We start from the raw sequence: 27683 nt of genomic DNA on the forward strand, positions 1-27683 counted from the left end.
ACTTATCTCAGTCTTCACCTCCTGGTGGACTGTAATGACTCTGGCTAATGACTGAGTCAGCCAAGCTGTAGTTCACTCTGGGTAGGAAAAAGCAGATACAGGTACATTTAGCATTTTTTAATGGCTGTTAATCAGACAGAGCTAGATACCAGTAAAAACTTTGGCTCAAACGTGCAGTTCTTTATTAATCAAGTATGGAATTCTTAGTAATCAAAAATATAAGAAATACTATCAAGTCCACCACCTAACCCAAGATTAAAATCTGTAATGGTTACATTTATCCACCTGTGTCAACACCTATTACAGAGATGGTTATCGGGGCACCTGGGGGGGGCTCAGGCGTTAAGCATCTGCCTTCAGCTCAGGTCATGATCCCAGGGTCCTGGGATCCAGCCCAGAGTCCATCTCCCTGCTCAGCGGGGAGACTGCTTCTCCCTCTCCCACTCCCCCTGCTTGTGTTCCCTCTCTTGTCTCTCTCTCTGTTAAATACATAAATAAAATCTTAAAAAAAAACAAAAAAAGAAGATGGTTATCTAACAGATTATTGAATGATGCAAACATCTTCCTTTCTCTTAGTTTAACCGCCCCCCCCAGCCCCTCCGCAAGCTGCAGAAGCGCCAAACCCTGGCCCTGAGCTACAGACACTAATATGTTTCCATATAAAAGGGGATTACAGAGTAAGCCTTTCCATTTTCCTTCAAGACTGTATTGATACTAATAGTGTTCACTGCACTCTGCTAATTGTCCCATGAGAAGGCTTTCAGTGTTTCATGGACTCATTTCTTTATTCATTCATGCACTGATTCACTTGAAATAATACAATCCATCTCCATGAACCACAAAAGCCTGGGGCAAGTTTATTGAATTTTCCTAACTTCTCCTATGAGCTAATTTCTACAGAGAATATTGACGGGTCCGCTCTCCGGACTGGACCTCAGAGCTCCGGAAGGCTTCTTCAAAGGTGTGGGTTGGAAAACCTCCACCAGTACTCATCACTGAGGGGGCCCAGCGCGCTCCCTCTTCATTCACTCATGCTTTCTTGAATGGGCTCATTCATTCACAGATTCATGGACAACAGGTAGACAATCAATAACCTTTAATGACACAAAACTGAGAACAAAAGCCTGAAAGACAACCAAGATTTCTTCCTTGCCCCCGTTCATGGAGAGCAAACAGTCACTCACTCTTCACAAGGAACTTCTGGTTTACACAGAGGGATTAATCAGCACGCTGGCTTCAGTATCAGGCCCTAACTTAGGACAAGTGTCCTCCTGCTCCTTGTCACCTGACTTGCCAACACATGAAAGCTGGTGTCGTCAACAACCAGAGACCTCTCATCTCAACCCACAAGGGACGGAAGTGACATCTACCATCTTCGGAGGCATTCTAGCTGCAAGGGTTAATAATTGAGATCTTTACTCGTGAAGGAATGTATTAAGCAAATGGGTCAAGAATATTAAATGAGATGATACAGTGCTTTGAGAGTATGTGAAAAGCCCTCCATCACTTTACTAGTGGTCCACAGTTCAGATGAGTCAAAGTAAATATAAATTTTAATTCGTGACACTTTCCAGTCCCAGAATCGGGACTGGCATTCCTTAATTTCATATGGTATTTAACTAGTTATTTTATTGAACTAATTCCATGGGCTCCCATAAATAACCCCACCTAAGCCTTGAACACAAACATTGATATTTACATATATAAGTTTTTACGCTTCTTAGTCCCAGAATTATCAGCCAGGTCTTCCGGATTAGAGAATGATTAAATCGGCTTTGTGTTCATTCTACAAACAAAGGAAGAAGGGGGGGAAGGAAAGCCAATTTGAAAACACAATGAAAACAGAGGTCTCTTTTTTAAACTGAAATTTGTGAAGGGAAACAATGAACCAGCAGCTCTGTTTCCTACCACATTCTCATCATCTTCCCAAAGATGGTACTCTCTCACTTACTTAAATTTCTACTGAATAATAGGAATACTATCGAATTCCTTGCTCAACACAAACTAAAATAAAAATTACCAATTAGAGACATCTGACTTTATTTGCTACCTACATAGGGGAGCACGATCACCTGTGTAGAATTTAACATATTTAATTTGTTTCTTGGTTCTATCCTCCACTACATATATTTATGGATTTATGGATTCACTCATTTACTGGCTGATTTTACTATTCGGTGAATAATAATACCAGCTTTCTAAAGAAGACTAGGAATTGTTAAACACCAACCCAGAACCAAATTACAACAATTTGGAAAGGTCTCAATATACCTTTCAAAAAACAGAAAAGCCTAAAGTTTTTCCTAGACTATTTGTCATTGGAAAAGTAAGAGAAATCAAAATCCTCATACTTAAACATGTGGTGCCAATTGGCCCATGGTTTGCTGACTTTTTAAAAAATAGTTTGATATATAAAATTATACTTTCTTTCCCTTACACAGAGACACTAATATCTGTAATCTTATCTACTGGGCAAAAACACTGTACAAAATTTACATCTGGACATAGTCATCACCGTCAATAACAGACTTGCTTCTTTTTTATTGTTTTAATAAAAGTAAGTTTTAAAAAGACTGGATTAACGATGAGTGTTCTCATATAAATCATTCTAATCATTGGTCTCTGCTTGGCTCTCAGCTATGTGGTCATTTAACCAACTAGTATAGAGTAAATGTGCTGCCATTTCCTTAATAAAAGAATCAGTCAGCAACCCAGCACCCACAAACACTCCCGAGTATTATGTACAAATAACCATATACCCTTTTCACTTACTATTAATTTATGAGAAATCAGAGTTTCAGCCAAATTTTAATACTACTACTCCATGTTACATTACATTCCTTAATAATAAGTGTAAAACTTGTCCTATTTTTTTTTCATCGACACACTTTTGTTATTTGTGGGTCAATTTTATAATAAAATACAGTGCATCACTAAGAACCACGACAGCCCAAGCACAAGGTACCATGTGCTCCTTTCCCACAGAGGAAATAACTACGTGTCTCTTTGTAATGGACCTCAGAGTTGCATATGGGTTTAATCAAAACTCCTGTTTCAGATACCCCATGGTACTCATCATTGGTCCAGGCACGTTTTTCTTCCTTTATCTCTTTATTTATCCAGGAATAACAATACAATCATAAATTTCCAGGACAAGATCCTCCCACCAGTGGCCCTTTTCCCACAAAGCAAACCGACTCAATCTCCTTTTACAATGGACCTCAGAGAACACATGTGATCAATTATTATCCATGCCTCGTAGCAAATCCACATTCACCATTGGTCCTTCTGTGGTTTTATTTAATTTGCCCATGTTTTAAAGATGTTTCAATGAAAAGTGATGAGACCCCACCTTTAACCCATCTCAAAACAAAGTCTTCCATTGGCTTATAGGCTGCCACACAAAACAGTTGCCAGCCAGCACTACCCCCACATGGAAATGTTCGAGTTCTCTGTGGAGGTCGATAAAATGAAATATCAAGTAGTTCTGAGAATGAATGAAACGACTATCTCGACTGTGCCAACTTAGATTAAAAGTAACATTGATGACATATTCCCATCACTGGTCCATATTTGGAGATTTTTATTTCTTTTATGGACACCGATTCTTTGAACATACACTCACGAACAAAGCCTCCCAAGCGGGGATGGGAATTCTGAGTCTTACTTACATTTCTGTCTACGGTCTTTACACACAGAACTAACTGCCAAGATGTTGTTTCTTAGAAAATGAGTAAAGTCTGCTGTCTTACGGTTATTCTGTGGAGGAAAAAGTAGAATTAACCTAGGTTCTTAATGCACGGTAAGTATATGGAATTAGGTAGTAATAAATTTTGGTACTTCTCTAATTACTCTAGTACACTGCTTTCACATTTAAATAATGTACTAGCCACTGCTCAATCTACCACATAAGGATAAAAACAGTATCTATCAAAAATATCTTTACATATGAATAGTTTAAACAAAACAAAAAATAATTTTAACAGATGTTTCTTTTGCAGAATTGGGTACATTTAAATCCTTATTTTATGGGGCGCCTGGATGGCTCAGTCACTAAGCGTCTGCCCTCGGCTCAGGTCATGATCTCAGGGTCCTGGGATCGAGCCCTGCATCAGGCTCCCCGCTCTGTGCAAAACCTGCTTCTCCCTCTCACAACCCACTCCGCGTGCTTGTATTCCTGCTCTCGCTAACTCTGTGAAATAAATAAACAAAATCTTTAAAAAAATAAAAAATAAAATAAAATAAATCCTTATTTTACAGTCTCTGTGATAACTCATGCCACGACAAATCAGAAACCACAATGAGATCCCACCTCACACCAGTCAGAATGGCTAAAATTAACAAGTCAGAAAACGACAGATGCTGGCAAGGATGCGGAGAAAGGGGAACCCTCCTACGCTGCTGGTGGGAACGCAAGCTGGTGCAGCCACTCTAGAAAACAGCATGGAGGTTCCTCAAAAAGTTGAAAACAGAGCTACCCTATGACCCAGCAATTGTACTAGGTGTTTGCCCAAAGGATACAAATATAATGATTCAAAGGGCACCTGTACCCCAATGTTTATAGCAGCAACATCCACAATAAGCAAACTACGGAAAGAACCCAAATGCCCATCCACAGATGAATGGATAAAGAAGAGGTGGTAGAGATATATAATGGAATACTATGCGGCCATCAAAAAGAATAAAATCTTGCCATTTGTAATGTGGGTTGAACTAGAGGGTATTATGCTAAGCAAAACAAGTCAGTCAGAGAAAGACAAATACCACATGATTTCACTCATATGTGGAATTTAAGAAACAAAACAGATGAACATAGGGGGAGGGAAGGAAAACTAAAATAAGATGAAAACAGAGAGGGAGACACACCGTAACAGACTCTTAACTCTAGGAAACAAACTGAGGGTTGCTGGAGGGGAGGTGGGTGGGGGGACGGGGTAACTGGGTGATGGGCATTAAGGAGGGCACGTGATGGAGTAAGCACTGGGCGTTAGAGTCGACTGATGAATCACTGATTTCTACCTCTGATATGAATAATACATGTTAACTAATCTGCACTTAAATGAAGAATTTTTAAAAAGACTAAAACTAAGACAAAAAAAATCTGCTACCAGAGGACATTTACCAATGTCTGGAGATATTTCTGACTGTCACAACTGGCATCGAGTAGAGGCCGGGAAGTTACTAAACATTCTACAATGTACAGACGGCCTTCCTGGCAACGAATTATCCAGCCCAAGATGTCAGTAATGAGGGGTTGAGAAAATCCTGCTGTACCCTCTTCAAAATAATTGGTTGAGGCATAAATGTATTTATACATTCACTCACAGTATCATCAATATCTACAAACACACAAAGTGGATTAGAAATTTAAATAGAATTAACAGCTGTTCATATGCTCATTACCCCCAGCTATAACCAACCAGAGCATGTTTTCTTGTTTTCAACAAGCAACCAGCACCTTGAAGACCACACAGAACACACGCGGATTTCCCGGTACTCATCTGCGTATGTTCCTGTCCCAAACAGGGATCAGCTTTAATCAATATATTATGGATATTATGGATATATTCTGGATACTTCAGAAAATATTAATAAAAAAACACATTACACATTCTCGTAATCGGGGGACATATGGCTCTCTATCTTTATTTCTGTGTTTATTTATTCATTTATTAATTCACTTAGAGTGCAACAACCCAGACCTATGAACCTTCACAACTTAAGAACAAAAGGCTGAATATTACTAACCTCTGCTGGAAGCTGATTAACCACATAGGCATTAACTAGGTTTCTGACCTCAGAGTTATAGGGTTTAATCAAAATCATTGATTCAGACACCCCAGGATACTCATCATTGGTCCAAACTTGCTCCCTGACAGCTGAAGGATAAATGGCCTAGATCTTTATCACTGAACGAATGTTTAAATTAACCATGATACAAACTGTAACATTAAAAGCCCTAAAAATGAAGGATGTTTAAATTAACCATGATACAAACTATAACATTAAAAGCCCTAAAAATGAATAAAAATCCTCCATGATTTTTAATAAGCGCTAATTGTTCTGAGTGGGATTAATTGTACACATTGTTTAGTTTCCATTATTGGTCCCTCTGTGGCACCTTTTCATTTCACTTAGGTGTTAAGCATTTATTCCTTTGACATAACGCCATAATGAACCACCCAAGCTGAGGACATGAATTCTGACTATAATCTACTACAGTCTCTAGGCTCCTTACCCACAAAAGGTAAAAACTAAAATCTTTAGTACCACTGAATAAACAAATCAGCTATAGTGTTTTTGTTGCATGAATTAAAGTACACTTTTTATAAAAAACAGAACAGCAGAGACTGAACTTCTTTTAATGGACTTGAGTCAAGAGGTACGAGATGAATAAACAGTTGCTACCATATTATCATTACTGACTCAAGAAGGACTCCATTTTTTATTGACTTATTTACCATTTACTTTTTCACTTATGCAGAGAACAGTGTGAAATCGACCACCCACGAGTCGCGAAATAACTAAACGTAACTAGTCCTTCTATCCATCTAGATATTCCCTAACTACATGGTTCCCAGCCTCATTCAACTTTTTCAAGGGGCCACACTCATGCTTTGCTCAGAGCATACCATGAAGCACTGGTCTCAAGTTCGCCCTAATGTATACCCTATCTATTGATCCACTCATGTTTCTCTCTTATTTAATTAGTCAAAGAAAAATTTGATTATTTATTCAGTACAATATCAGGTCAAACATAAATGTGGGTCATTTTAGAATGTTATCATTGTCCACGAATCACTCTTATTTATTGACTTACTTAATTTTTCTTTTTCAACAACACAACACCAGCATGAGAATATGAACCATTATCAACCATAAATATCCGTGTCCATAATCCCTATCCATAAATTTAACAACTCAGTGGTTGCTTTTAATGAACCTCAGTTGTACAAAACTAGGTAAACGTAAATCTTTATTCTATTGCATATTCCCACCAATGAAGCACAAATTTTTCTGACTGATGTCTACTGATTCATTTATTTATTCATGTATATAATTAGGCATAAAATAAATCAATTACGTACCCATTTTTCTAAAGACTTTCTCATGCAAATTTCCATGTACACCTGAACCTAGTAATAACACACTGTACGTTAACCAACCGGAATGTAAATTAAAACTTAAAGAAGAAATTTCTATGTGTACTTTACCCAAAGTGGAAGGAGCTGCGAGTTCTGTTTTTTTTAATCTGGACAACATTTGGGTACAGAAGGAGCAATCATTATCTTTGGTTCATAACACATATTCCTCACTGGCCTTTGCTCAGCCTTCTTTTGAATAATTAACCTGTATAGAAATGCACTCGTTCATTCCCCTATGACAGTGTGTCAGTATCAATGAAAACCAAGGCACGGAACAGGAATATTAAATATCCAGTCTACATGCTCGTGGCTCAGAGACATAACTGATAATTAAATCTTCTTTTGATTTAAAAAAAATTAAACTACTGAATATGGTTCTATTGACTGTAACTCTGGTCATATGACACATCCTCCTTATGGATTCATGCTTGGCCCTCTCTCAATAAGACAATATTAAAACAATCGATTATTTATGTAAGCCCTTTTTTTTTTGTCCCTCTTAACTAAAACCACCAAACAAAGAATCAAAGCAGCAACATGAACTCTCAGGTCTATCTGTCCATACCTGTCCTTATGGAAGAGTTCAGAGCTTTGATTTATCTGTGGAACCCAGTGCTTTAAATATATACACTAAACACAATCTTCGTTTTATTACACAACTTCACAGTTGGTCCACGTGTGGCCCTCCTTATCTCTGTTCATTTACACATTTCCTTATCCATTCAGGAGTCCATTTGCCAAAGACTCTACCTTTTCTCTTTTACACGGTAGTCCGCAGATTTCTGGACAAGGATTAATACAATTTTGTTTGTTCCATGTTTATTTTTTATTTTTATCTTTTTCAGTTTATATTTAAATTCCAGTACAATTAACCTATAGTGTGCTACCAGTTTCAGGTGTACAATATAGTGACTCAACACCGGTAGCTCATCGCAAGTGCCCTCCTCCATCCCCATCACCTGGTCCCCCACCCCGCCCCCACCTCCCCTCCGGTGACCATCAATTTGTCCTCTGTAGTTAAGAGTCTATTTCTCAGTTTTTCTCTCTTTTTTCCTTATGCTCCTTTTGTTTCTTAAATTCCAAACAGGGGTGAAATCATAAGGTATTTCTCTTTCTTCGACTAACATATTTCACTTAGCATGATACTCTCTAGCTCCATCCACATCATTGTCAATGGCAAGATTTCATTCTTTTGGATGGCTGAATGACGTTCCATGGTACACAGCTACGCATCACCACCTCTCCTTTATGCCTTCATCCATCCGCGGCCTCTTGGGCTGCTTCCGTATCTTGGCTACTGTACCTAATGCAGCCACAAACATAAGAGCACCTGTGTCCCTTTAAATTAGTATTTTTGTATTCCTCGGGTAAATATCTAGTAGTACAATTGCTAGATTGCAGCTCAGTTCTAGTTTTTAATTTCTGAGATGCCTCCATTCTGTTCTCCAGAGTGCCTCCCCTGGCTCCCACTCCCACCAACTGTGCAAGAGGATCCCCTTTCCCCACATCCTATACAATTTTAGATTCAGACTCAACCCCTGCTCCAGGATCCATCCCTGTCCCCAGCTCTGCATTCTTTTTCTTTCAGTCTTTTATCCTTTCATTTACTGTTTCATTGACTGTTTCAATAACAACAGAGTCAATACACACAAATCACAAAAGCTCAAAAAGAGTGTCTTGCATATGACAAAGATCAATCAGTTTCTCATAAAGCTAACACATCAGATCTCCTCTGCAGCGGCCTTCAGAGCAGCCCATGTGTGCTCCCTGAATTATCTGAAGGGATGAATATTAAAATCCACGGTCATGTAAGTATCACGTATGAACATGTATGAAACACCTCCCATCTTTTCTTAAGGAGTCATCAATTGTGCAAAATTGAATGAATCATCATGATCTAGGGTTCTAAATCTATTCCTGTCGTAGGTGATACACAGCACTCTTCAATGTTACACTCCTCCGTGGCTCTTTATTCCTTGGAATACTTCAGGGAACGCCCTTGTGCAAGTTCCCCTGAGGACATAAATTTTGACTATTACTCACCTCGGTATTTCTGCTCCTTAACCCCAGAGCCAGCATCGTCATCATTAGATAGGATTTAATCAACTATAGTGCCTTAATTCTGAGATAAAAATCAGGCTTTAAAAATCATGGAAAAAAGCAAAATAATAATAAAGATGAAAAAATCGTAAATTTAAGTATGTTTAAAAGATATTAATTATGGGGACGCCTGGATGGCTCAGTTGGTTGAGCGGCTGCCTTCAGCTCGGGTCATGATCCCAGCGTCCTGGGATCGAGTCCCGCATTGGGCTCCTTGCTCCACAGGGAGCCTGCTTCTCCCTCTGCCACTCTGCCTGTGCTCACTCACTCTCTCTCTCTCTGACAAATAAATTAAATAAAATCTTTTAAAAAAAAGATATTAATTATGGAATTCTAGATAACACATAAAACTTGTCCTTCTTTTCATTGGCTCAAGAATATCACTACTGTTTATTTACTCCATCATTTAATTTTAATTTTAAATAACATAATGAACACCATCACATCGACCACTCAACCCGTAAGTAACAACCATGACTATTATAAACATGCCCATGTACTTGACACAGAGTAAAAATCCACATTCTCCTTTTCAATGGGTCTTTCTTGTACTGACTGGATAAATTTAAATTCTTGTTTCATAGCGTATTTTTAATAATGGCCCATGGTTGACTCTACTTAATGTATCCATCCATTCATTCATTCAATTACTCATGGAACAATTTTACCTGTTGTTCATTATATAAACTAAAGGCAGGGGGTACCTGGGTGGTTTAGTTGGTAAAACATCTGACTCTTAATTTCAGCTCAGGTTGGGATCTCAGGGCTCTGAGATCGAGCCCCATGTCAGGCTCCACACTCAGCAGAGAATTTGCATTAGGATTTCTCTCCTGGGGCACCTGGGTGTTTCAGTAGGTTAAGCGTCTGCCTTCCACTCAGGTCATGATCTCAGGGTCCTGGGGTCGAAACCCACATGGGGCTCTCTGCTCAGCAGGGAGCCGGGATCCACCCCCCGCTCTCTGTCTGCCTCTCTGCCTACTTGTGACCTCTCTGTGTGTAAATAAATAAATAAAATCTTTAAAAAAAAAAGAAAGAAAGAAAGGATTTCTCTCCCTCCCTCTTCCCCTCTCCCCATTCCCTCTCTTTTTCTTCTCCAAATAAAAAAAAAGAAAGAAAAGGCAAAGATGGTAGCTTCCCATATGGCGAGCAGAACATACAGAGCTCTCAAATCACTACGATGTACACCTGAGACTAATACAACATTGTGCATGAACTATAATTCGATTTAAAAAAACAAGAAGAAAAAAAAAGAAAGAAAAATGCTAAACTAGGCAGCCCCTCAGAAAGGCTGTAACTAATATGTGTGTCTGTCTGTTTTCATTATACAAAGCAGGAAAAGCCTAGCTTTTTTTAAATATACAAACAGTAGTGTGAAACAGGATAATCATTATCGTTATTCCATAATAAGGGTCCTAACTAGAGTATGATTTTCACCTTTTAAATAAAATATGAGTCTATTCATACGCTTACAATAACATGTAATATGTCATTATTGTAACTATAACTCACTGGACAAAACTTTAACGTGTGATCAGTTGCTCACAGTAAATCATCTTGTTAAAGGACCTATTCTCATCACTGGTCCATAGCCTTTTTTTTCAATTCGAGTCTTATCATTTACCTAGGCAAACATCTTTCCCTTTTCTTAATAAAATGAGCCATCAGCAAACCCACCATCAATTCATAATCACAACATCCAATCTTGGGCATACCTTACCATCTGTTCCCTGCTGAACAGGGCAAAACCTTGACCTACTTATTTTCCCAGACCTCACCGCTTCCGAAAGGTTACAAAACATGCTCTCATAACTGAAGGATGTGTGCCTTTCCTTGTCCCCATTCGTCCCTTCATCTCTTTCCTTAACGGGCGTTACTTCATTTGTGATTAAAAACCTCACACACCCACCCAGCACAAAGCCAAAGAGCAGGACCCCTGAATACTCTTCTCGCGCTTCGCAAGTACGTTCACCGCGGAGGGAATAACCAGACCTCTCAGAGTGACCTCAGAGCTACGGAGCTTCATCAAAATCTTTAATTCAGACACCCCAGGGTACTCATCACTGATCCGAACTTGGCAATTTTTTTTAAAGATTTTATTTATTTATGAGGGAGGGAGAGAGAGCAAGGGCAGGGGGAGGAGGGGCAGAGGGAGAGGGAGAAGCAGGCTCCCCACTGAGCCTAACAAGGGGCTCAATCCCAGGACCCTGGGAACACGACCTGAGCCGAAGGCAGACGCTTAACTGATTGAGCCACCCAGATGCCCCTCAGCTTGACACCTTCTGTCTTCCTCATTCACACCTTCCTTTCTGCATCATTTTTACGCGCATGTAATACAGTCCATACAGGCACGAATCACAAATGCCAAGAACGAGAGGTATGATTCTCACCAAGGCTCGCCTATCCGTACCTGTCCCACAGTGCTGAAGGACGTTCGATGTCCTTGATCAGTGCACCTCTGGCGGGTCCCACTGTGCTTCCTGTCAATATCACACTGATAACATGTTTTTGCTTTTCTCTTTACTTCACGTGTCCACGTTGCAAAGATGTAACATGAACAACTGAGCCATCCTCTCCCCTCACAACTCGAAAATTGTTGTCTTCTCCCATCCTCCTATGTTCTCCTCCCTCGCAAGGAAATAACGTTAATCTTTATCAAGGAAGGGATATTCTTCCACATGTACTTTGGTGCCAAACTAAGATGACATACTTTTATGTGGCCCCAAAAAGGACCAAACCATGAACGTGGGTTCATAACATATTTGTAAACTTGGTCAATGTTTGTCATTCTTTGATTTCATATCTATGTAAATATCTCTATGCCTATATCTACCTTCCTACATGAAGCCAGTTTTTTAAAAATACTGCCTTGGAAATTCATGAACAATCTCCCCAGAGAACAGGGACTTCGATAGTTATTTATCCTGTTCTCTGTGCTCTTTACCCACAGAGGCAACAACAGAGACCTTCACCGTCGGAGGATGATTAAGCTGGCTGTGGTGTGTCCATGCTCTAAATGAAAAAGCCAATTCTAGACAGTCTGTCTTAGATGTGTCTAAGTAGATGTGAGTTGTACACAGTCAGATTAATAAGAAAGCGGGGTCATATCACGTTCTCATTACTGGTACAAAACCTGTGCTCCTTCTTATTTGTCAGCTCATTTTACGGTTAATTTTTGGCAATGTAAACATGATGGGATCTAAGACTTGGGAATGAAGCTTGTAACCATTATACTCCCTACTCTTAAGTAGCAGCTTAATAATTATTGTCAGGACCTTTACCTGTGCAACATTGTATAGATTTAGAACCTGGCATCATGGCCCATTCTCAACACTCCTAGTTTCATTGCTTATCTATCTCATCGCTGTGGAATAATCTGACCACCTATTTATTTTTTTTAAATAGTCACAATAAATGATGAAGACACATTTCAAAACCTAACATTGTATGTAGTGCATTACACAGAACATAAGTATAAAATATGATCAAATTACCTATACACGTATCTATAATAGAAACTTTCCAGCTGAAACTCAGAACTGAAATACCGTCATTCCATAAACCTATCTCCATATCCTCAACCCAAGTAGGAAGAAACTAGATCCCATTTTCTTTATATGGATCAGAAGGATAGCGCTAGATGACTTGTTAACTTTACTTCACGTCACACCCTCCATATTGTCCAGTTTGCCCTCCTGTAAGTAATGATTTGAAAAGGATCACGCTGGGGCATGATCATGGGGGGTTCAGTGGGTTAAGCCTCTGCCTTCAGCTCGGGTCACGATCTCGAGGTCCTGGGATCGAGCCCCACGTGGGGCTCTGTGTTCAGCGGAGAGCCTGCTTCCTCCTCTCTCTCTGCCTGCCTCTCTGCCTGCTTGTGATCTCTGTCTGTCAAATAAATAAATAAAATCTTTAAAAAAAAAAGAGAGAGAGAGAGAAGAAAAATTAAAAAAAGAAAAAAAGAAAAGTATCCCGCTGTGGCGGCCTGGGTGGCCGACTCAGTCAGTTAAATGTCTGACTCGATTTCGGCTCCGGTCACGATCTCAGGACTGTAAGACGGAACCCTGCATAGGGCTCCACACTGGGCGTGCAGCCTGCTGAAGGTTCTCTCTCTCCCCCATCTCCCTCTGCCCTTCCCCCTCTAAAAAAAATAAATAAAAAGATCACATCCATTCCCTCAGTAACTTTACAACAATACGTAATTATTTGGGATTCTACGACCCCACACTTGAACACCTAAACACAATAACAACTGCCCATAGCCACACACTCATTGTCCACAGAAATAACTCTGTCCCCTTGTTCATTTTGGGCTTTTAAATAAAATCCAGTGAACACAATTAAATGAAGTATGATGGATGTCACCCAGCGTATCCTCGACCCTGGCCCGTTCTTGCTTCTTTTCAGGGAGAGAGTTACATCATCATTGGTTTACGTAAACATTTTTTCCTTCTTCTTAAGAAAACCACAACCAGCAAATTCCCACCGATCCAGACTGTGGACATGCGTATACAGACACGTCCCCGTGTGCTCCCACGTGTCTGGGCTTCCTGTGCGCTCTGAAGGGGGCAACAGCTTTTACCTATGTGTTATATTGAAACTTGGTATTTAACAAATGTATTCCTAATAACACCTGTCCATGACACACTCTCCTAAACGATTCACACGTGACCTTCTTTGTATTCACTCAGACATTCAAATATGCGTGCATTCCCGGACTCACTAACATTCCATACAATCCATACGCAAAAAATGGCTAAGCCCGAAGAAGAACCAGATCCCCGGAGACCTTGAACTCTAGTCTCTTAGAGAGAATGACCACGTCTCTTTATTTACTAGTTTACTTTCAGTTCCTATAGGGTTAACATACAATATTACACAGACCTCAGAGTTTAGGGCTTAATCAAAATGCTTGATTCATATACCCCAGAACTACTCATCATTGATCCAAGCTCAACATTCTTTTACTTCATTTATCTGTTTGTACCTCGTGTATTGATTGTTTGTGCATTATTTATTGATTGCTTCATTCATGGCCTCGTTGATGTAAAAAAAAGTTACTTCCTACGAAAACCTGGAAACCAGATCTTTGAGTACTGCATAGAGCTGTTTTACAAGCCTTTTCCCACAGAGCTGGTAAATGAGATCTCCTTTTAATTGGGCCTCAGTGCTGTACGTATGGATTAATCAATAAACTTGCTCCTACCCATCCCGCATGTTTCACTGCTCTGTTTGCTCATCTTTCACTTAATTTCTTCATATTTTTTTTAAAGATTTTATTTATTTATTTGACAGACAAGAGATCACTAGTAGGCAGAGAGGCAGGCAGAGAGAGAGGAAGGGAAGCAGGCTCCCTGCCTAGCAGAGAGCCCGACGCAGGGCTCGATCCCAGGGCCCTGGGATCATGACCTAGGCCGAAGGCAGAGGCTTTAACCCACTGAGCCACCCAGGCACCCCAATTTCTTCATATTTTAAAAAAGAGTACACTGAACCTACCAGTTGACTCTCTCCATCACTAGGATGCTGGCAACACTTTCTCTCTTCTTAGGTGCTCCTTCCTCAAAGACTTAACCTCAACGGTTATCAACAGAGAATGTTCTTAGAATGTGGTGCAGACATAAAATGGAACAGTAAGGAACTCTGAAAATGAATGCCCAAAAAACCCTCAAACTTTGTTTCTAATGGATCTCGAACTAAAATGGACGAATCTTACTCCGTGGTTCACTACACATTCCCCGCTGCGGCCCAGGCCCCGTGTGTCTGATTTCACTGATTTCCCGGTGGCCGCCCTGCCTTCGGGACAATCCCACAAAAAACCCACACGAATTACTGTCAAACCAAGAACACAGACCATCACTTACATGAGTCACTTTGCTCCTTACCCACAGAAGGGACAGCCAAGGTCTTCCTCAGCGGATAACGAAGAAATCAGACTGAATCTGCGAAGTAAAAAGCAGATTTCGGAAAACTAAACCAGTACAGATGTAGATTTTTTTTAAAGACACCTGAGTCCTGCTGTACTAGATTTATCATAAATCCCTTTTTTATTACGTTCCCATTATTAGCCCCTAAATGGCCACCTTTTTATTTACTGACTTCTTTAATTATTTATATATGTAATACGATGACAACCGCTAAGTACAAGAGTTAAGAACTAGGTCTATTCCAAGTCCTGTCTATTAAACCCTAACCACATAAGGCTGAGCCCAGACTGCCTTTCGTGTGGATCTTCCTCGATTAGAATCTGGCAAATTTACATCTTCCTTTCCTGACACATTCTCATCAATGATCCATGCCTGACCACACCCTGTAAATTTGTTCCTTTATTTGTCTGCTTTTGGTTTATTTGCTCATGGAATGACTTGTTCGTATTTTCTCCTTAAAAAAAATACAAAATACTATTATAAGTAATTGTCTCTATGCCCTTTACCCAAAGTGGGCAGAGCCCCACATGGAAATCTTTTACTTATATGGACATTGGAAGGGTAGAGCAAGATTAATAATGAACTTCTTCTAATGACGTATTGTCCTCATGGATACATGTCTGCCCTCTTTGAAATAACCTCTTCCTTCAGTCACTTATAATATCATCAATATTTGTGAAACTACATATCCAGAGATATCTAAATGATACTAGTATCTTCCCATCTACTCAAATACCCACAGAAAAACATGTGTTTTTCGAAAATGATACTGACTGAGAATAAGTAATCTAATCATAACTCCTCTCACGTAACACATTAACACTGCCCATGCTTGGTATTCTTTAATTAAGTATTCTATAATCAATATTTATTATGTTTCCCTTTTTTCCCCCTTTTCTTAATAAAATTCTTAATAAAGTTAACAACCACCAAGCCAGAAGCTTATGGACATCTGCCTACATGTCTCCAATAAAACATGGCAAAACCCTCGAACTCCTCAATTCCTGGAACTCGGGTCCTCAGAAATATTTTAATAATAATGTATTTCTCACTAGATTCTCTCATGATTGGCCAATACCTAGCCCTTGTTGTCTTTATTCGTGGATACGTTTCTTTATGTACTCACATGCCGATCCACTAATAAAAGGACCTAGACCTAAGAGGTACGAAAGCCCCAAGCAAGATGCCTGTATTCCTAACTTCTGCCCCAGGTCGTGTCCCGCCAAGGCAAGACGAGAGGTTTGTTTGTACGATGGACCTCAGAGTTTTAGGGTTTAATCAAAATCCTTGGTTCAGACACCCCAGGTACTCATCATCGGTCAAGGCTTGGGACTCTCTTCATTTAATCAATTATACATTTGTTCATTCGTTCATTCATCCATTCATTCACCAACAGTCTTCACTTGTGTTTCTCTACCAACATGTTAGACACCCAAATCATGACCAATGGTGGAATGTATAAATCAAGAGTGATGGAAGATAAAATGAAACATTAACCAAATGTAAAATGGAGAGTTCTCTTTCATCTTTTTTTGAAAACGACCTTGCTTCAAAGGGCCTAGTGAAAGGAATGCTTCCTCCAATCCATTATGAGAAAGTCGTATGGGCTTTGTGGTGGTGATGACTTACACAAACCACAAACTTTAGTCCAAGCCACAATGTCACCCTTGTACCATGCACGGACTGATCTTTGTTATTCATTGTTTAAAGTAAATAATATTATAATGTGAGGAATATTGACGAAAACACTATTCAGCCCTCCAACTGTGACTTGGACAAAACATTTCTGATCCTCTCCCACCAAGATACAAAGATCTTCAATGTTAGAGAAACATTCACATAAGCTGCAGAACACACACAAGGTAATATAAATAGTTGATAAAATAAATGAATAAGCCTGTGTCTTTCTTCCGTGAACCTAAGAGTTTTTTGCCTCTGAATCTCAATTGCATAGAACTGGGTTAATTATCATCTTTTTTTGTTTCATGAGACACTCTCATCTCATAACCCTCTATTATTAATTTGTGTATCATTAATTTATATATTTATTTATTCATGCTTAATATTCCAGAAACTCCCATTACCCAACTACCTAACACAATTGACTAACACCGTAGCCATTAGTCACATATCACAATTTAAATTTAATAAAATTCAATAAAAATCAAATAAAATTAAAAATTCAGTTCTTCATATACACTGGCTACAGCTCTTGTGCTCAAGAGTCACATGTACCTCATGGCTACCATATTGGACAGAACAACTCATACAAAACACGTTCATCACTGCAGAAAATTATATTAGGCAACACTAATAAATACTCTTTATCTTTACAGAATAGTCTAGAACTTTTTCTAATGAAGCTAACATGGGTTAATCATAGTTCTTGATCATGAGTCCCTGCTGATTCCCTCTTGTTTGATTTGGTCATTTCTAAAGAAGTTTTAATGACCAACCATAAATCCAATTTTTTACAGGTGAGAATGGAGACATGATCTTTCATTTCCCTTTGTGCTCCTCGCTCAGAGTTAGCATCTTAGATTTTTATCTGAACAAAATTGTTTAAATACACGATGCATATATACTCAGTGAAACAAGGAAGCTGGTAAAAGGCATGACACAGACTAGATTATTTCGATAGATGTCAGAAGTGCAGAACTAAATTAACTGTCCTCTTCAGGCCCTTCTCATCACCCATCCATGTTTTGGCCTTTCCTGTATTTTATGCAAATATGTAATTACTTATTTTTTACTAAAATCAACATCCAACACACCGTGATGCAAAAACAAGAGTATTGACGACTCCTTAACCAACACATTTTTTTTAATGGTCCTTAGATGTACAGAATTAGAATAATCTTAATTCTGGGGTCATGAGATATTTTTATCATGGGCCCTTGTTTGCCATCTCTTTATTCCTTGATTTGTGCACTCGTGCATTTCCTTAGTCATGAACACCCTTGAACCACTTCCCAGCTGAAGATTTAAGAACATCAACTATTACTTACATTTTCTTTACGTACCTTATCCATCCAAACAAGATTCAACATCCTCATCAATATTGCGTGATTAAACGAACCATGGTGTGTCCAGTTTGCGTAACAGAAGAAAACCGTTCAAAAACTGAACACCCTGAATCATTTTCAGTGGCTTTCACTTGTGTAGAATTAAAATAACGAGCCTTAGTTCATGGAACATTATCCTCATTGGTCTACAATTGGCCCTTTCTAATTTTATCTATTCCTTTCAAAAAATCATAAAAGAATACCACAGAGAACTACCAGTATCTATGTCTTCCTGACCATCACTTTCACCAAGTTAACACCCAAGTTTATCAATGCAGAAGTGGGTACATAAACCATAGTGTAAAAATGAATAGTAAAATGCTATTAAAACAAATAAAATAGCGTAGATTTTTTGTTTTAATGTGCTTCAAATTTGCAGGATTATGTAATCATAAATCTTGTCTTCACTAGTCCATGCTTAATCCTTTCTGATCTTATGTACACGTTCATGTATAATAAATCAATAAACAGGAACTCACCATTCATCCCAAGAATAAGAAAAAGCAACAATTATATTTATATAAAGAGATATGCATGTTCTATACATCTATGTGCAAGTGGGTATGGAGGAGGGTACGGATTACATGGGGCACTAGGTGTTACATGCAAACAATGAATCTTGGAACATGGCATCAAAAACTAATGATGTGGGGCACCTGGGTGGCTCAGTGGGTTAAGCCTCTGCCTTCAGCTCAGGTCATGATCTCAGGGTCCTGGGATGGAGCCCTGCATCAGGCTCTCTGCTCAGCGGGGAGCGTGCTTCCCCCCTCTCTCTTCCTGCCTCTCTGCTTACTTGTGATCTCTCTCTGTCAAATAAATAAATAAAATCTTGAAAAAAAAAAAAAAGAATGATGTATTGTATGGTAACTAACATAACACAATCAAAATAATGTATGTATATATGAATATAATTTTTTTTATTTGCTCAACTTCTACACAGACCGCAACCTAGTTATGTTATTTTTTAACTTGGTGACAATTATGCCAAATGTTCACCATCTTGGTTTATGACACAGTCATCTCATTGGTCTAGGCTTGACCATCTTTGACTGTATTTGTGCCTGTTCACGTTTAATAACGCGCACACACACACACACACACCCATCAGCCAACCACGCAACCTCAGAACAGTAAGACTAACCATCACTCACGTTGGTTGGTCCATGGCTCATTTCCCACAGAGGTCACGGCCAAGATCTTCATCAACACAGTGTCATGAGACCCACTCTAGGGCCTCCATTCTGTGGAACACAAGGTCCAGATTAAAAAAGATGAAACAACCAGGTATTCTCTAATGGCTATTGGATGAGCAACTCAAGACTAATCATGATTTGGTTCATGACACACTCTCACTGCTGGCCTAAACATAGGTCTCACTGTACGTATTTTTTCACATAATAATCTCATGATAATAAACATGCATGACCTCATCAAAAACAAGAGGAACAGCCACTGTAAGCATCTGCTCTATGCTTCTTACCCACAAAGGAACCAGCCCAGGTCTTCTTGCTAATGGACTCAGATATGCAGAGTTGAGGCAGTAACAATCTTTGATTCCAGGTATGATAGCATCATTGCTCCCTACATGTCCCTTTTACTGTTTTTACTTATTTTTTCTTTCAATACAATAAACACATCAGGTCAGCGCTAATGCAGAACAAAAATGTCCATCAGCACTTATTGTGGCACTTCTAATCCAATGCTTCTTACCCACAGAGGTCGAGAACGTTGCTTTGTTTTATGGTTTACGATGGTCCATCATTGTACAAGTGTATTAATCTTAACCCATAATTCATAAAACATTATCTTTGGTGCTTTATTACCAGCTCTCTTTCATTCCTTCATTTATTTATTCAACTACTTCATTTTTTTATTTTTCATTTAAATTCAATTAGACAACACATAGTACGTCATTAGTTTAACATGTAGCGTTCTGTTAATTTATCAGTTAAGTTTAACACCCAGCGATCATCACATCACATCCCCTCCTTAAGGCCCGTTACCCAACTACCCCAGCCGACACCCCCACCTACCCTCCTGCAACCCTGTTCGTTACTCATCTGATTCATAGTTAACTATACAGCAAATACACTCAGAGTCCCCAACCAGCCCCCAGCCCCCAGACCAATGACCTTTCTACATAACTGTTGATGTACTTCCCACCCACCATCCCAACACCCTGGGCTTTGTTTCCATTCTGTTCTGTTTTTGTTTTGTAGTAACTACAGTCGGATACAACAGATTACTCACAAGCCTTGTTTAAAAATACATCCTCATCACCAGTCCACGCTTAGACCTCCGTAATTTTACTTATGCATTCATTCACCTTTAACGAGTCAGTAAAACCCACTAAGCCCCACCTACACCCATGTACAGCTTCCTTCCCCACAGAGATCTTTCATCTGTCCTGAAAAACCCCCATGTGCCCATTCGACGGAACACAAAGCCCCATTACAAGGAAGAAAATAGCCTAGACCTTTTTTGTTTGTTAATATCGGGTTAGCAGACTTGGATTAATCATAATCTTTTGTCCAGAACACCTTCTCACAATTGCCGTATTTGAGGCCTTGATTACATTATTTCTTGAATCTTTATTCTTTTTAATAATAAAATTAATAACCACAAACCACTCCGATCTCTTTATAGCCCTCAGTTGTGGAGACTGAATCATGAACCTTGGTTCAGGTCGCTTCTGGCCACTCCCCCAGTGTTGCCCCTCTGTTTACTGACTCTTAAAACCTATGCACGAACCATGCCTGACCCCCATGCCCACGTCCCCGCTCGTGGACCCTTGCTGCCCTCTGCCTTCAATGGTCATTCCCGAATCTGCCAAGCACCCTCCCCTTCCCCTTTTGTGAACGTATAAAGTTTTATCACATTGTGGATTCCTGGCAAATAACTTCCACGGGCCACGGGCTTGCAGGGCCTCTGCAGGGCTGTCAAGGGGGAAGAATGACTTCATATGACTCACGGAGGAGCACACCCGCCAGGGGTTAGTTCGTAAAAGGACTCGAATCGAGGTCCTTGAGCTCTGTGTGCCATGACCACACGCTCACAGTCCTAAGGCACAGCCCCCAGGAGTTAGAGCACGTGTGCTCAACGCCACACTGCCTACCTCCAAATCCAGACTCAAGCCCTCACAGGCTGGGCGGCATCAGGGAAGTGAACGAACCTCTCTGTGCCTGTGTGTCACCGGGAAGCTAGTCGCAGCACTAGTCCCTGAGCAGAATCAGCCATTACTTTCCCACCAAGGGCAACCAGGTCAACTCCCCCACCCACCACCCTGTCTCTGAGCCCCTCACCCAAATCTTTCTTCCCTCTGCAGCAGCGCCCAAGCTGTGGTGCTAGACAGACAGACAGACCAGGTTCCACCCCAGCAGGCACTCATGAGCTGTGTAACTGCAGAGACGTGACCTGGCCTCTCTGTCTTGTGCCCCGACTTGTGCGATTTGTAGACTGAGGACAGCAGCACCCTCTGGGTCCAGCGTGAGGGTGCAGTGAGCTAGCTAGCGACAGTTCCTCAGGCAGCTCCCCACCCCGGAACACCCTCCCCCCTTCCCTCGCCCACCCGCCCACCCCACTGGCCAAACAGCCCCCGATCTGATTAGAGAAACGAATTATCTTGATGCTCAGGCCAAGCCGAGGGTTTCGGGAAGGATGGGCCTCGGGCAGGAAATTGTTGGGATCTGTTCTTTTTTGGACACGGCATCAAAGCTTAAACAAGTGCCCTGGAAAATAGAAATCCAACTAAGGGATGCGCTTTAGAAAACTGAAATCCATTTCATGAGATGGGGCTGCCCTCGGGGGAGTCGATGCCAGGAGATTCTTGATGATCAAATTGTTTCCCAGAAACTACACATGCGTCTACTCTGACCCTTACTGCCAATACAGCCAACTTCCTCCCTGCCCTCCCCGACTGGCCTGGTAGGTGCCCAGCACCCTCACCACAGTGCAACTCTTGAAACAAGAAACATTAAAATCAGATTAAATTATAAGACATACATCCATCCCATTTGTCTGTGTATAATGTACTCTGTGCATAAAGGCATCCGCGTGGGGGCTCTCCCTCCAGGCTGGGAACTTAGGCTCCTGCCTTTGCCTTCATCCCACCTCATGGCCTTGGGCAAGGCCCTTCTCCTCCCTGAGCCTCAGGTGTCAATAACCCACCAGCCTGCCCTCCCTCCCAGGTGGCGTGGAAGGGAAAAGCATCAAGTTGAAATGCGAGTTCCCTCCAAGCATCAGAGGATTATTAATGCTGTACCTCCTGCACCCAGCACGTAGTGTTCACAGCACGCCTTAGCATACATTATCTTGTTTGATCCTCACAGCAGCCCTGTGAATTAGACATAATAATCATAATTAGTCGATACTGATTGAATGCGGACAGTGCCCCAGGCACCACTCTGCCTGCCTGGCGTGCACAGACTGTCTTCTGGGGGGAGAGCGCGTACAACACAACAGCACCTCTTTTTTTCTTCCCCCCCAAAAGTTCTGAGCACACATTTTGTGCCAGGCACCGGTCTAGGTCCCAGGTTACAGCAGTGACCAAAACACACAAAATCTGAGAGCTCACATCCCGCGGGTGGAGACTGAACGGACAAAATTAAAGATAAGCACAAGAACGACGTATACCACGCAGTGGTAAGAACTACAAGGGAAAAAAAAGGAGAGAAAGCGAGAGCCCACAACCACAGGAAAGCCTCGCTGAGCAGGTGTCCCATTTTACACCTGGGGAAACTGTGCCTCAGAAAAGTTAAGTGACTGATAAGTGGTCACGCAGAAAAGAGGTGCTGAGCTCCGGAGTCTGTTGTCTCCACTTGTCCCCACTGCCTCATTTTTGTGGTAGATCTCGCTCTCTGATATCCCACCATCAGCCTATAAGGGGAGTGCATGAACGTGGACAGGGGTCAGTGCGACCTCCCACACAGGCAGTTCCAGAGGCACAGGGCATCTCCGGGATGTACTAATCACTCTGGATGGGAAAATACACTGACTTTCTTAAAGAAGACATGGTAGGACGGATCCTGATTCAGTGCCGGGCAATGCTGAATCAGAGCACACACCCATCAGAGCCCAGCAAGTTGGCACAGGTGCTAGTCCCGTATCCTACTAGGGTTGGGAGGCATCCAAGTGTATTCCCCCTCCCCAATACTCCCCCGACAGGCAGCTACACACTGCCAAGGCTTAAGCTGCAAATATCCTGCCCAGAAATGGGAGATGGTCACTCAGTCCTCACGCTCTCCATGAGCTAAGACTCCATGGAACAATTCTTCGTTCCAGCTGGCCACCCTCAAAAGAACAAAAAAATATTTCCAAAGTGATTATTTTCTCCCCCCACCAGAAAAAAAAAAAAAAAAAACAGAGAGACAAATTTGGCAAGAATGTATATGAGAATACAGGGAGAGCTGGCCCACTGCTGCTAGAAGCCATGAAATTGAACACACAACTTCATGGTCCACCTTGCCCCTTCATCTACTCAGCTTCTTTCCAGCTCCCATTCAACCTCTCCACAATTCTCAATACCCAAGGAAATTTCTATTCCAAGGACTAATGTTGCATTAGACAGATCCTGTCCATTTAGTATGCTTAATTCTCATTTCCTTAGCTACGGCTAAAACTTTCTAGGCTTAAATGTATATTTGTTTCTATTTCACAGACTCCCTCTCCAAAAGCAAACTCATACACCCCTCTGAGCACCTGTTCAGCTACCTATAGAATGTAGATAATGATTCTTAGCAGAGATACTGAATACCATCTCAATAAAAAGTCATGACAATTACAATTTTAACTATAATGGAATATGTACTGAATGTGAACCACATGTTTTAAGCTCTTTAAGTGTTTGACTCATTTAATTTTCAAGTACCCATTAATAATTAATGCTGTGGGGGAAAAAAAATAAAGTGCTGTTGGTAACCCCGTATTATTATTGAGGAAACTGAGGCACAGAGGTTAAATACTCACAAAACTAGTCAATGGCCATCCTAGGAATTAAGCCTGAGCATCTGGGATGTGTATAACAGGACTTAGCCCATATGCAGGTTATCAAAACATATCTGCTAAATTTGAGCCAAATCTTCAGGAAGGCTTGCTGATTTGCCCTTCAGCCCTCTGTCTGATTCCCTCCCTCCTCTCCTTGTACTCTTTTAGGTGCTAGATTCATTTTTTACATCTGCTGCCCTAAATATTCAGACATCATAGGAACCACCAGAAATTTGACTTGATCAATTACATTGCAAATGTCAGTGGTACAGCTGACCCTTATATGTATGATAGTAGCAAATAGGACAAGCTAGAGAAGGTGTTACTTGAGAAATAAATTTAGAGTCTGGGGGTTAAGAGGGCCAGGTCCCTGATAAACCAGGAGGGTGAGTCTGACACTGGTTTACCCCAAAGAGTGAATTTTTTCTCAGACACAGTCTTAGAGAAAAAGAAATAGGAAGAGGGTATGAGTTTAGAAGAAAAAAAAGCAGACCAGGGTTCAAATCCTGGTTCCATGCGGGTCCTTGCATGATCTGGGGCCAGTCACTTAGCATTCCTAAACCTCAATTTTCTTGGATTTTTTTTTAAAGATTTTATTTATTTATTTGACAGACAAAGATCACAAGTAGGCAGAGAAGCAGGCAGAGAGAGAGGAGGAAGTAGGCTCCCTGCTGAGCAGAGAGCCCAATGCGGGGCTTGATCCCAGGACCCCGGGATCATCACCTGAGCTGAAGGCAGAGGCTTTATTTAACCCACTGAGCGACCCAGGTGCCCCAATTTTCTTGTATCTTAATTGAGGGTGGTGATTGTTATCATGCAGGGTCACTGTGATGATTTAGATGAGATAAAATTATGCCAGGTGGCCACAGAAGGACTGAGCACGAGGCTGGGCTCGGGACGCAGCCAGCCAGGAGAGCCCTCGGAAGGAGGCTGCCTGCTGTTTTCTCAGTGCAGTCCCCTGCTGGGCCCGAGAATTGCTGCTGAGACGCTCCAGCGCCACAGCTGGGGCTTGGTCCCTGTGAGCCGGCAGCCCACCTGTAGTCCCAGAGCCCCCTGAGCCAGTCAGTTTGCTCGGAAGCAGAAGAAAACGCCAGCAAGCTCCAATCGGAGGAAACACCTCTTCAGAGACCAAGGAAGCCTTTGATGTTGGTGAGAAACTGACTATTCTCTCTCACTTTTCCATCTACCCACCCTCTGCACCTGAATTCACTCCCCCATCTCACCAGCAGGCTTTGACCACCACACCATCTCTCCATCTGCTGATGCCTGGCCAAGGCAAGCATCCAGCCATCCATCAGACCGAACGTCCATCCTTCCACCCCTCCATCCTATGCACAGGGATCAGACAAACCTGGATTGCAGTCCTGGGTCTTGCTTCCTAGCTGATCTTGGACAAGTCACCAACCTCTCAGAGTCCTCACATCTGTAAAAGAAAGGGCAATCAGTCTGGCTGGGGTGAGGATTTAGAGAGAGAGTGGACATCATTAAATGTTCATTCCCTCTGCTTCTGCAACTGGGCCAGGATGTATACAGGGAGTACATCTTGCATGACCTATTGAGAAGTGCTCTTTAGAAATTATCTGTGGTGTTTCACTGGCATGCTCCCCCTGTGGTCCCAGGGGCTGGGCGGTGGCCAGAGCATTCTGGGGTGGTGGTCCCTCCTGGACACCCAGCAGAGTGCGCCATCTAGTGGATCGGCAACCAGTGGGGTCCCTGGTAGGTCCTGGGTGGCTGGTCCGCTGTAGGGTGACAGTTCTGAGCCAGCCGGGGGTCCCAGGCCCCAGAGGGCAGGACTGCCCTCTTTCAGATGTGGCACCCCTACTGTCCTAATCACTCTGGGGGCCTGGACTGTCAGGAGCCTTCTGTTTTGTGCATGCCAGCCAGTTCTGTTTTGCCTACCCCAGCCCAACTCCCCTATAAATGTTTCCAGAAAAAATAAAAAGAATATTCTAGCACCTTCTGTTTTACCCAATGTCTGTTATGTATGAGAAACAGGGCTGGGGGCTTCCTGTGCACTGTCTCTTATCCTCTAAGTGACCCTGGGAGAGACTCAGCAGTTGCCCCATTTTCAGTAAAAAAACAGGTTTACTGAGGATGGGTTACTTAAAGGTGAGGGTAGATAGTCAGACCCCTGAATTTATATCTGGACTTACCTGCCATCATCCCAGTGCCCCCATGAAAGTGCAGGAAAAGAATTTGGACACTGATTTGAACAAGCCAACTGTAAAAGAAATTTATGAGTCAACCGGGGATATATGGATGCTGACTAGATGTTGGATGACATTAAGGAAAGGCTCTTAATTTTTTAACGGCGAAGGTGGCATTGTGGTTATGTTTTCAAAACCGAAAAGAGTCCTTCTTTTTTAGAGACAGGCACGGAGATATGCTCCGGGGAAACAACACGGTGTTTGGAATTTGCTTCAAAATAGCCTGGGGTGGGCTGGTAGGGGGACAGCACACAGCTTAGAGCGCTGTTGGCACCTGGATGGCAATGATGTGGAAACTGTGTAAATTGTGATGAAAATGTGTATTATTTTCTCTACTTTTGGGTTATTTCAGATTTTACATAATTGAAGGTTTTAACAATCAACAGGTAAAAATAAAGTATAGGAGGGGAGGGGCTAGAGGAGGGGAAGCCACTGGAAAAAAGCAAAGCCCAGCATCCAAACTAAATGTTGGGGGGTATCAGAGAGCTGATTCAGAGGAACAAATGCCTCGAAGTAGAGAGGGTACAAGAAAGGGGCCAGGGCTGGTGAGAGCAAACCATTCTGAGTCGGGTGGATTACGGAGAAAGCACAAAGGTGCGGGGTGCTGCAGAATGACATGCCCACCAGCCACCCCTAGGCCCTCCTGCCTCCTTCAAATACCCTGAGTTCCCCCTCTGGACCTCCTGGGCCCTCCCTGGCCCCTTTCCCCCTCCCTAAGCCATCCAGGCTCTAAAAGGACCAGCCAGCAGCTCCCCTCTCCAAGGCAGAGCTGCCCACCTGATGAGTCCTTCCTGAGACCAGCTTGGCTGTTAAGAATTGAGCTGTCTCGCTTACAAATGTCTTTTTTAGTTTTGCTTTTTTCTTTTTTTTTTTTTTAATTGCCTTTTGGGGAGGAAAAGAATTAGTGCTTTTGCCCTTAAACTGTGTACCAAGCAGTTCTCGGCGTCCTCAGCCCCCTACTCCCCCTCTCTCAGCCCCCTTCTTCTGCATCAGTCATATCACCCACAACCAACTGACTAACGCTTGACCCCAGGTCCAGCCAAACTCCCCGGACCCTGTGGACCACCCCTGCCCTCCTCCTCCCATCACTAATCCTGGCCCCTGTGCGGTGGGCTTCCTGGGCATGTCGCCACCATGGAAAAAGCTCCCTCCCTCCTTCTTTTCCCCACCGGACAGCTCCCCGGGACCCTCCTCCGGCAGCCGGCTACATTGCCATAGAGCCCTGGGTGAGGGAGGGGCGCAGCCGGCAGCGCCCCCGCCATG

At 41.9% G+C, this 27683-nt stretch overlaps 2 long non-coding RNA genes, 3 other non-coding genes and 1 pseudogene across 6 annotated transcripts; all 6 read right to left on the minus strand.

Moving 5' to 3' along the window:
• Positions 1–29: 29 nt before the first annotated feature.
• Positions 30–5955, minus strand: LOC116856263. 2 transcript variants are annotated; one of them, XR_004380514.1, is made up of 4 exons: positions 5749–5955; positions 3672–3759; positions 1700–1786; positions 43–77 (listed from the first exon to the last, which is right to left on the minus strand). It is a non-coding gene; the product is annotated as an uncharacterized LOC116856263 (long non-coding RNA). The 2 variants fall into 2 exon arrangements; XR_004380515.1 differs by lacking the exon at positions 1700–1786 and having other exon boundaries at positions 30–77; positions 5749–5950.
• Positions 3012–3086, minus strand: LOC116856351. The gene has a single exon (XR_004380556.1). It is a non-coding gene; the product is annotated as a small nucleolar RNA SNORD113/SNORD114 family (small nucleolar RNA).
• On the minus strand, positions 5791–5862 carry LOC116856356. Its single transcript, XR_004380559.1, has one exon. It is a non-coding gene; the product is annotated as a small nucleolar RNA SNORD113/SNORD114 family (small nucleolar RNA).
• A 3181-nt stretch (positions 5956–9136) lies between the features above and the next one.
• LOC116856264 lies at positions 9137–26807 on the minus strand. Its single transcript, XR_004380516.1, has 6 exons — positions 26367–26807; positions 25565–25636; positions 22493–22564; positions 19383–19472; positions 15104–15181; positions 9137–9267 (listed from the first exon to the last, which is right to left on the minus strand). It is a non-coding gene; the product is annotated as an uncharacterized LOC116856264 (long non-coding RNA).
• Positions 14121–14192, minus strand: LOC116856360. The gene has a single exon (XR_004380562.1). It is a non-coding gene; the product is annotated as a small nucleolar RNA SNORD113/SNORD114 family (small nucleolar RNA).
• Positions 16419–16489, minus strand: LOC116856354 (annotated as a pseudogene).
• Positions 26808–27683: the final 876 nt, after the last annotated feature.

This window comes from Lontra canadensis, unplaced genomic scaffold, assembly GCF_010015895.1.
Source record: "Lontra canadensis isolate GAN:19392208 unplaced genomic scaffold, GSC_riverotter_1.0 scaffold108, whole genome shotgun sequence".
NCBI lineage: Eukaryota > Metazoa > Chordata > Mammalia > Carnivora > Mustelidae > Lontra > Lontra canadensis.